The following is a 10,698-nucleotide window of genomic DNA, read 5'->3' as shown; positions in this document are numbered from 1 at the left end:
TGTCTATTTTGTGTAACTCGAAGAACAAATACAATATGTAAACAATGTAAGTTTGTTATCTCAATGTATGATGTTTGGATTGCTCTGTTTCATTTATATTCAATTGTTATGATACTGCACAAGGAAGTCACCCGCCTCCGGACGTTTCCTCCGTCTAGTCTGGGGGTGTGACAGATTGGTATCAGAACATTGTTTATAGTGAACTGGCATATCTAGCCATACAAGATATACAACTATAAATACAATGGGGCTAAAACACACTCTGCCTGAAAGTATACTTTTGAAAAGATAAGTATTTTATAAAAGTATACATATCTACTAACACAGTATCATAACGAGAAGAAAACAAAAGTAACCAAAGGTTGAACGCTACAGTCAAACCTAGACAGTATGTAATCATATCTGGGATAAATATAGCCTGATCAACTACATTTATTTCAGATATGACCAACATGTGCTTGGGATTGATGGCGGTGTTGCAACAAACCTAAAACCTACCAAGTATGAGTACAAGAGAATACTAGAATCGAACATCAAGTTTAAAATACTATAGGAGTATTTTAGGATACTATAAACCCCTCCCACACCTAAATTTTCCCCGTATATCTCGTACCTCGATTCTCGCACAAACAAGTAATTGAAATTCCTCGCCAAGACTTCTACTACACTGTCACGGTAAATTACAGATGGGGCAAAGAGAGACCAGAAGAAGTCCATGAGGAAAAACCCAGAAGTAAATCCCAAGGAATACCAAGAGATGAATCGTGAAAGGGAGAATTTCGACTAAGGGCCGGACAAGGATGAAAGCGCCGAGGGAACTCATAGCAAGCTTATTCCTATTGGAAGAAGACCCTTTCACCTTTCTCTTCCCAGATACATAAACACCCCATATAGGTACTTCTGGAATAGACATACCTAGAAACAAAACGATACCTACGCAAAAACATGTTGAGAAATTGGCTCCTATCCAATTTAGGGCACACCTTCACGAGAGACACCCGATCCACAATCAATGTGCACCGAACTCCGATAGCCAAATCAATCATCACCTCTGTTTGGGCCGCGAGTAACCCAAAGTGACTCCCGGTTTCCAACCCCCTGCCATGGAGTAATGGAGACCATAAACAAAGCCCGATATATGGGAATGTAAATCCGATCCCCCCACAAGTAAGAAGAACACCATTCCAATTGCCTACGAAACCCATAAGTAAGACCAGAAAACTAGGCAGTGGTCATTTGGAGACCACAACTCATAACAATCAAGGCTAGGACGGCCTTAGCAGCGTAAGGAACACAAAAAGGGCACTCATAGTATAAGTGAAATGGCCAAGCACTTTGTGCGCCAAAAGAGGATCACCACACTACTCGTCTTAGGTTCATAATGCCCTTAATCGCAACCAGTATTAGTAAACCAAGAGGAGTACATCCTCCAAGAATCCATACAACCGAATCCATTAACTATAGTGCTAGCTATGTGCTATTTTGACGGACTCTACGTCAGACAATACATGTTTCTACTCAATACCAAAACTGCATCATGGGGATGTAGGTTGACACAATTAGCACCAGTACGTTAGGATTATAGGAGTAAACCCACTTGAAACTAGCTACAAGTACTTACGAGCTCACTTTTCGTGTGCAACAGGGTCATATCTTACCATGGAGATAACCAGTACCCTGACGATGCACCGGTCCTAGAAATAGAGTCGACCACATACCGAGCCACTGTAACAGCTGCCGTAGCAGCTATCATGGCATACTTCAAAGCCAACAGCACGAACGAAAATAAAAACAGTACCGGTAAATTCAAACCTAACAACAACCGGGAGAACCAACGAAGGACAACTCACCAATGCACCCCAAAGCCTAAACCTAAGCTCAAGAAACGAAAATTCAGGAACGAGAAAGGAGGCAGTTCGACTCAGAGGCCTACTAAAAGACAACAAGCGGGATCAGTCCCTACCCCCACTAACCCTACACCTCCCCCATCAAGACCATCATACCTTGGGGACAATCCACCATGCAACAAGTGCAAATACCATCATTGGGGAGCCTGCCAGATATTTCGTTGCAAAAGGTGCAGTAAGATGGGCGCACCTCCCGCTACTATAGGACTCCGGCCCCATGCGTTGCCCCAAACCGTAACCCAGAAATAAGTTCAGTTTGCCACAAGTGCAGTGCAACCGGACATCTCAAGAGAGATTGTCCGATGGAGATGACTAACAAACGAGTCGACGACTAGACAGGAGTTGACGACAAGGAACCCTACCACAGCTTTTGGTACGTTCCACGATAAACTAAAGCATCAATCTATCCAAAAAGTTTTTGTTAATTAAAAACATAATCAAAAAACTATTGTCTCGATAGAGCAAATCCTGTAAGTTGCGGGAAGGTAGGGATCCTTACGAACGGACCATGATGGTCCCATATGAACGTTAGTATCACCTATGATTAGGATTCCACAAACTAAGAACGTTCGATTCCGCCTTACTTTCTGTCCCTGGGCTGAATAGCGATTAGGATAGAACCCCACAATCAACCATCTCTAAAGATCCTAAGTATGTACGATTAGGTCACATCCATCTATAGCGGAAGGACCTCGCAGAATTCGGATTACAAATTCCCTTGCCTTATAATAGCACCCTCGTGTCACCAGAACACCTAACAAGCAGAAACAAGATAGACCCAATGGTAACAATGAAAACGAAACTAGCAACGATAAGAACACGAACACTAGAACACCTAACAAGCAGAAACAAGATAGACCCAATGGTAACAACGAAAACGAAACTAGCAACGATAAGAACACAAACACTAGAACACCTAACAAGCAGAAACGAGATAGACCCAATGGTAACAACGAAAACGAAACTAGCAACGATAAGAACACAAACACTAGAACACCTAACAAGCAGAAGCGAGATAGACCCAATGGTAACAACGAAAACGAAACTAGAAACGATAAGAACACGAACACTAGAACACCTAACAAGCAGAAATAAGATAGACCCAATGGTAACAACGAACGAAAGTAGCAACGATAAGAACACAAACACTAGAACACCTAACAAACAGAAACGAGATAGACCCAATGGTAGCAACGAAAACGAAACTAGCAACGATAAGAACATGAACATAGAACACCCTGTCATTACTAGCAACCAATACTCCCCAAATCGACGTAACAACAAGAAGTCTAATGCCATCAATTGGCATGGACAAGCTTGATCCTCACCTTACAAACCCCGAGCACTACAAATAGACTTTCGCCCTACTCCACCGGGTAACGAAACTCTTTCAGCCGGTAACGACAAATCCCTAGCAATCAGACACCTAAGTCCTGGTGTAAGAAATGCCACACACTTTTCCCTAGCCCCAATAAAGATTAAAAACCAAGAAGCAAAGGGCATCAAGGGGATCCGAAAGGCTTCCAACCTTCCTCCAAGGGTCCCCAAAACCTCTTGGAAACCTCAACCAAGTGCCAAGCGGAAATAGAAACACCCCGACAACCAAACATCCGATACCACTTAGCACGGTCACAAGAACAGATAGTGTCTGATCACTAGATCGACATAGTAAATAAAGGAAACATCAGACCCAGTCCCTGACCGCAGGAATCACATGTCTAGCTCATAAGGGAGAAAGACGAAATTACCATAAGCATCATTGACTACGAGTAAGCCAAACAAACCCATCCTCAAGGATCGATATCCCCTACCCCGAATCGGAAGTTCGCTCAACCACCAGCAAAGAACTGGCAGAGGCCGACCTTCCATTAGCTCGGAAAACTATAGGAAGAAAACTCCCAAGATGATCTAAGACTCATAAGGTCAACTACATCACCCAAACTCAACCTTGGTGACCATGGTACCAACTCCTAAGGCCCAGAAAACTCTACTCTTAGGACACTAGGATCCCGATCCCTAGAAGACCATTCAAAAGGCCTCGCCAAGAAAGGGCCCGATAACTCGTAGTCTCCGATTAACATAAGGAACTAGTTTTGGACATTTCACCTCCCATGTGCTCAGCACTCATAATTGTCAGACCACCGAAACTCTAGAAATTCCACCTATCAAGGTCAAGGTAAACACGAACCCACTTCCCGAAGAGAAGCATGTGTAATGGACATTGACAAAGTTTGGGATACCCACTTGCTTCTAATCGAGTATTCATATAACAACAACTACCACTCGAGCATAGGAGTTGCACCCCTCGAGCCCCAGTGTGGCCAGAGGTGCAGATCATCCTTTGTTAGGCTGAGAATGGAGATACCCAGCCAACAAGATGACAAACGCCCAATAGCACACTCACTAGACCCGAGATTATTCGAGAAACCACTGAAAGGATAGTCCAAACCCAAACACGACCCCAAGCATCGTAACACCGAGAAAGGAACTATACAGATAGCACCTCAAAACCTTGAAATCCCAAGTAGAAGATTAGGGTATTATTTAAGAACTCCCCTTGGGGAAGAGTGACTCGAGTCAAAAGGAAAAGTAAACTAAATCCCCGATGCATCAGATCATTCGAGATCCTCGCACGGATCGGTCCGATAGCCTACAAACTCCAATTACCCTCCGAGTTTAGTAACGCACACCCTGTATTCCATGTATCGAACCTAGAAAGTGTCTATCGGACAACCCTCCCAGTCCCACTAGACAAGACTAAGGTGAACTAGAACCCCTAATCATTGATCAGCCTATCAAGACAATGAACGGGAAAGTTAAGAACACAAAACAAAGTCGCATCCCGATTGTGAAGGTTCGAGAGAACGCTGGGTGCGAGTCGATATTCACTTGGGAACGTAAGGACCAAATAACTCAAAGGTACCCTCGCCGATTCCCGTATTCATGACCCTACCTTTCGAAAGAATTTCGGGACGAAATTCCCTCTAACGGGGGGATGATGTCACAACTAGCCTTTTTGCCTAGGAAATTCCGTCCTCAAGTGAGCAAGTACTATTGTGAGACTTGTGCTAACACTTCTAAGTGTACAATATGAGTTCCTAATGAGCCATGAAGTGTTAGAATGAAATCTCTCCAAGTATATTGAATCTCTCCTAAATCTCTCTAAGTATGTGAAATCTCTCCCAAATCTCTCAAAGTATGTGAAATCTCTCCCAAATCTCTTCAAGTATGTGAAATCTCTCCTAAATCTCTCCAAGTACATGAAATCTCTTCCAAATCTCTTCAAGTATGAGAAATCTCTCCCACATGTGAAATCTCTCCCACATGTGAAATCTCTCCAAGTATGTGAAATCTCTCCCGAATCTCTTCAAGTATGTGAAATCTCTCCCAAATCTCTCCAAGTATGAGAAATCTCTCCCACATGTGAAATCTCTCCAAGTATGTGAAATCTCTCCAAGAATATGAAATCTCTCCCAAATTTCTCCAAGTATGTGGAATCTCTCCCAAATCTCTCTAATCACCTTCCTTAGTCGAAAACAGCTCAAAACCGGAAGAGGAAACCCAAAAGGACCCTCTTGGTCCGGAACCCTCTTGGTCCTGAACCTCATTACCCGGAACCCTCTTGGTCCGGACTCCTCTTGGTCTGGAACCCTCTTCGTCCGGACTATCCTCCTGCTTCGGAACCTTCTTCTGACTCCGGAACATGTGGGGCAGTTCGGACCTCCAAGCTGAACCGGACAGTTTCGCTCCTGACCTCGGATCCGAGAAGAATGCTTCGGACCTCGCCCAGCGCCTTCGGAACTCCGCCTGATGACTCCGGAAAGTGTTGTTTGCTTCGGAAATATGCTCCCTACTCCAGACCTCACATTTTTACTCCGGAAATTCCATAAGGACTTCGTAATTCGCATAATGGCTCTGGAATTCACCTTTTAGCTCCGGATTTTGGACTATTCTGGACCTTTTCTTCATTTTGGGGTATTTTGAGGTCGGGAATCCCACCAAACTCGTGTTTTTCTTAACTAAGACCCCTAAAACCTTTATTTTATGCCAAATTTAATTATCTAAATTATATTTACATAAAATAAAAGTTTAGGATTTAGGAAGATCCTATCCTAAATCAAGATAATGACAAAGAGGTTGACTTTGTGATTTGATGAAGTTCTCATTTCCCATGCAAATCACAGTATTCCATGCTTTACCCACCAAATATCAATGCATGGACCACCAGATCCCCATGCACCAAAGATTCCCTCCCTTTTTCATCCTCAAAGCAACGTCAGTAAGGAGTTCAAACTTCACATTTTCTCTCACTCTTCTCATTTTCTCTCAAAATTTCATTTCAAGAGCAAGAACAAGAACTTGTTGAAAACAAAATTCACAATTTCTACCTGGAGTTGTAAGGTAAATTCCTCCACTCATCTAATATTTCATAATATTTCAAGATGAATCCATATTATTTTATTCGTAATAATATGTGAAAAATCACCTTTAGGATAACTTTCTCCCAAGGAAGTTCCTCAGCTCAGCCAAAGTTTAAGCTTGAGATCTTCACTCCATAACTCCAAAAAACTCCTCAACCATCTCAAAGTGAGCTTCATACCCCACATTTTCAATATTTTAATGTTTTTGGGGGAGAGTACAAGTCAAATCTTGCCTAAATACTTGAATAATTGCATATATACGTATGTTTGTATGTGTGTGCAATATTATTAAATTATTATTTTAGTAATATCCTCATGAACGTAAGATTTCACAACTTCATAAGGAACAGAGGATACTTTGTGTACAAAAGGGCCTCCAAACTATTGGATGTGTCCAACTTAAGACCTTTATCTATGCTTTCATGTTTAGAAATAAAGCTTATAAAAAGTAACCTTGATAAGTTGACACCGTTTCTAGTGATTTTCGAAAATGGGAACTTTGTGACTATTTTACAAACTGTCAGGGAGTATTTTGTAAATATTCAATATAAAAGTTTGCGTCAAGAAAATACACAAATAGAGCCTTTATGACAGGAAAATTTGCATGTCATAAACTGTTGTCGTAAAACCTCCAACAACAATAAGAAATGTTCTATATGTCATAAAACCGAAAATGCGTGTCATAACCGCCAGTTATAAATTTATACAAATTATAACTTCACACTTTTTCTCTTGACGAAGATGACTTATTTTTCAATAAATGAAAAGGAACGAACACGAGCACCTAGTTAACGAGCACAATCAACGATATGGAACGAGAACGATATTTCTATTCAATAAGTGCGGATTTCATTATTTATCTAACAAATAATGGATCTCTAATGATTGCTCAAAAGGTTGTTAATATTCTAGTCAGACAAATATCAAAAGTACCTAAATATAAAAATATTAGTGTACGTCTAAGTCCTGTAAGGAGTTATAGCCAGAGTCTCCTGGAGGGAGAGCGGGAATTTGTGTATAGATCTATACGGGGTTGACACCACGCACCTTCGCTGTTCGCTACAGCTAGACAGGCCAGTCTAGGGTGACAAATGTCTTTTTCAAACCGAGGGCGCCTGAGAAACGCCAAAACAAGCACTCCGTCAGATTAGTATGGTTATAACGGCTCAGTAGAATATGTTATATTAATTAGAAATTTATGTAAGAAAAACCTCATAAATAGATTTTGGCACGTTGTGTCGACTGTCCTACACGTGATAAGTGATGGTCCGCATTTGTTGCGTTGACTGTCCTTTTTCATAGCGTAGAACGTCCACAATAGCCATGTTGATTCTTTCTCCTAACAAGTATAGAGTCGTAGTACTGCTATTTTACAAATTAAAAAGCGTATGACTCTATGGAAAACGTTTGTAAATGATTTTGAAAACAATAATCTAACCCACACATGTACATAGTTGGAACTAGAACTTACGAATATTTTATAGCAGAAAATATAGGATTTTCTGGAGAAAACGATTTTCTACGATTTCGATAACGATAAACTAGAACGCACACTCAAATTTTACTCGATAAGAGGAACAAGATTTTCAACCATATCCTCATTTTGAAAATAAGGGATTTTTCTGGAAACGGTGGATTATTACTATTCAAAAGAACTATTCTCGTACACAGCTCGCTTTTACAAATCACACTACTTTTCAAAATCACTCCTTATAAGGATGAATAAAAGTAATGACATGCTCACATATATCTATGATTTTCAAGGCAAGACTGCAAACGATTTCATAGAAAATATCGGATTTTCTGAAAGTACAATGCGAACGATTCTAAACAAGTGTAAACGATTTTCTACAAACATGCTTATGAACTCACCAACTTTTTAGTTGACGCTTTTCAAAACGACTTGTATTCTCAGGGATCTAGTAAGCAGGTAACAAGGGACGCGGATGCAGGACTATTGTAACGCCCGTAGATCCGGGCTAGTCAATTTAGAGACGATAAGCATCAAAAATGACTTTTTGATGGAAGTTTGTTTAGAATGAATAATCTTAACCAAGTTGAAGTATATGTCACAAGGTTTCCGAAAATATAAAGAATGCCGAAATCCGAGTTATAACAAAGAAGTTATGACATGTCGAAGTTTCGCGACAGAAGTACACCTTCGATTGGCGGGTTGATGGAATATTGGTGTTATTCATGAAGTTGTCCCATCGGATGAACTTTCCACTACCAACCAAGTTGAAGCAGGATTGATGACTGGAGATACACATGGAAGAAATCCTAGTAGAGTCTAAGGAAACTTATATGATTATGTGGACACATTCGTATGTGTTAAATTGTTTTGTGATTTTAGGACTTGGGGACTGCGAGACAATACTTGGGACGAGTATGAGTAGGTGTGAAAGGTAGTAGATGCATATACTACCGGAAGCACAGGACTCGCACTTGGATCAGGGAAAGTCACAAGGTTACCAAGAAACTATTAATTGATTCTGTTTTATTCAGGAATCTCATTACCTTTGTTTTGGTAATGACTAGTAGGATGATTGTTATTCCGACCCTAGTGGTCATATAAAGTCTGACTACGATGAGTTTGTTACATGGTTCCGAGAACCAAGTTCGATGTAGCATTTGACATAAGTCATAAGATTGAAATCAATGCGATCATTGGTAACACGCTCGGTATTAATGAAGTTTGTAGCTGGAAATGATACATGTTAAAGTGTGGTTATATCGCATTAGAATATGAAGGAAGGTATATTCCATTCTGGAATTTAACTCTAAAAGACCTGAGTCTACGCGTTGCATCATGCGATGAGAGGTCATTAGAACACGACCCATCGGTCTGTTGCAATAGATAAAGGAAAGTACTTATCCTAAGAAGAAGAATGAGTCCTCTCTAAGGATTTATTTTGTAACTTGTAGGTTACGATTGAAAGTCCAACATAGTACGAAGAACAGGTGCAAGATTTAGCATCCACGTTATTACTTAGGATGGAAAGATAACGTATGGAATCATTAAACAAGCCCTATTTCGTTGATGATTCCGGGACGTAATCATCCTAAGGGGGAGATAATTGTAACGCCCGTAGATCCGGGCTAGTCAATTTAGAGACGATAAACATCAAAAATGACTTTTTGATGGAAGTTTGTTTAGAATGAATAATCTTAACCAAGTTGAAGTATATGTCACAAGGTTTCCGAAAATATAAAGAATGCCGAAATCCGAGTTATAATGAAAAAGTTATGACATGTCGAAGTTTCGCGACAGAACCGGCACGACAGAGCGCGACGTAAATAGTGAATTTACGTTAAAGCGATATTTGGCCTTAGCTATCTAAACGAAAGTCGTAGAATACGTTAAACCGAGAGCGTGCATAAAAAGAACGTCTAAATCTGACTTCGTATGAGGAAGTTATGATTTTTTTTGAAATTTCGGCTTAGAAGTCTACAGCCTGAAGTTTGAATATGAGATCGAGCGATATTTAGCCGAAACAATCTAAATGAGAATCGAAGATCTCGTCGTTAGTAGTCCAACGGTAAAAAGACAGACGAAAACGGACATCGGATGAAGAAGTTATGATTTTACAACAGAGTTTTCCTGTCCCAGCCTACTAAAAATAATATAATAAAAATAAAGTCAAAATTAGCCAACGGAGTCTAAATGAAAGCTGTAGAGCATAGTCTCAACTACGCGTGGATATAAAGAACATCGAAAACGGAGCTCGTATGCAAAAGTTATGCATTTTTAAAGTTCGAGGCATGCATACCAAAGCTTATCTGAAGCGTACGCCCAGCGTAGAGCTTAGTACGCCCAGCGTACCGAGTACGCCCAACGTACTCTGAAATTACACCCAGCGTAAATCGAGTTTCAGCACCCTATAAATAGAATGCGAGGGCAGCAGATTCCTTTGCTCATTTTCTCTTCTCTCTTTCCCATTTTGCATCGATTTTCGTGCAAGAGATACGCCGAAGCCCCGGTATCATTCCCGAGCCCCGAAGCAAGTCCCGAAGCCCCGAAGATCCCGAGAACTAAATTTTCCAAGCCGAAACTCTGCCCACGAGAAGCCCGGTTTCCAAGAAAAACATCCCGGTTTTATCGGAAACGATTGTTTTCAGAGACGAGGTGTTGTCTGATCATCGTCTTATCAAGTGAGTGCATAGTCCCTTTCATGAACATGATTTTAATACAAGTATTGTTTGAATGTATTAAATATATGATTTGTGTGAGTTATTTGATGATGTCTGAATTAAGTGTTAAAGAAACATACCTGATTGTTTATGATAACTTAGGTTAAAGAGTAAACCTAAGGTTTGTTATAATGGTTATGGGGTAGTATCTCCTTATGAGTACGGGTGAGATATATTCG

Source organism: Lactuca virosa, chromosome 3, assembly GCF_052849685.1.
Source record: "Lactuca virosa cultivar CGN04683 chromosome 3, Lactuca_virosa_CGN04683_v6, whole genome shotgun sequence".
In the NCBI taxonomy this organism is placed as follows: Eukaryota; Viridiplantae; Streptophyta; class Magnoliopsida; order Asterales; family Asteraceae; genus Lactuca; species Lactuca virosa.
Note: the sequence above shows the minus strand (reverse complement) of the source record.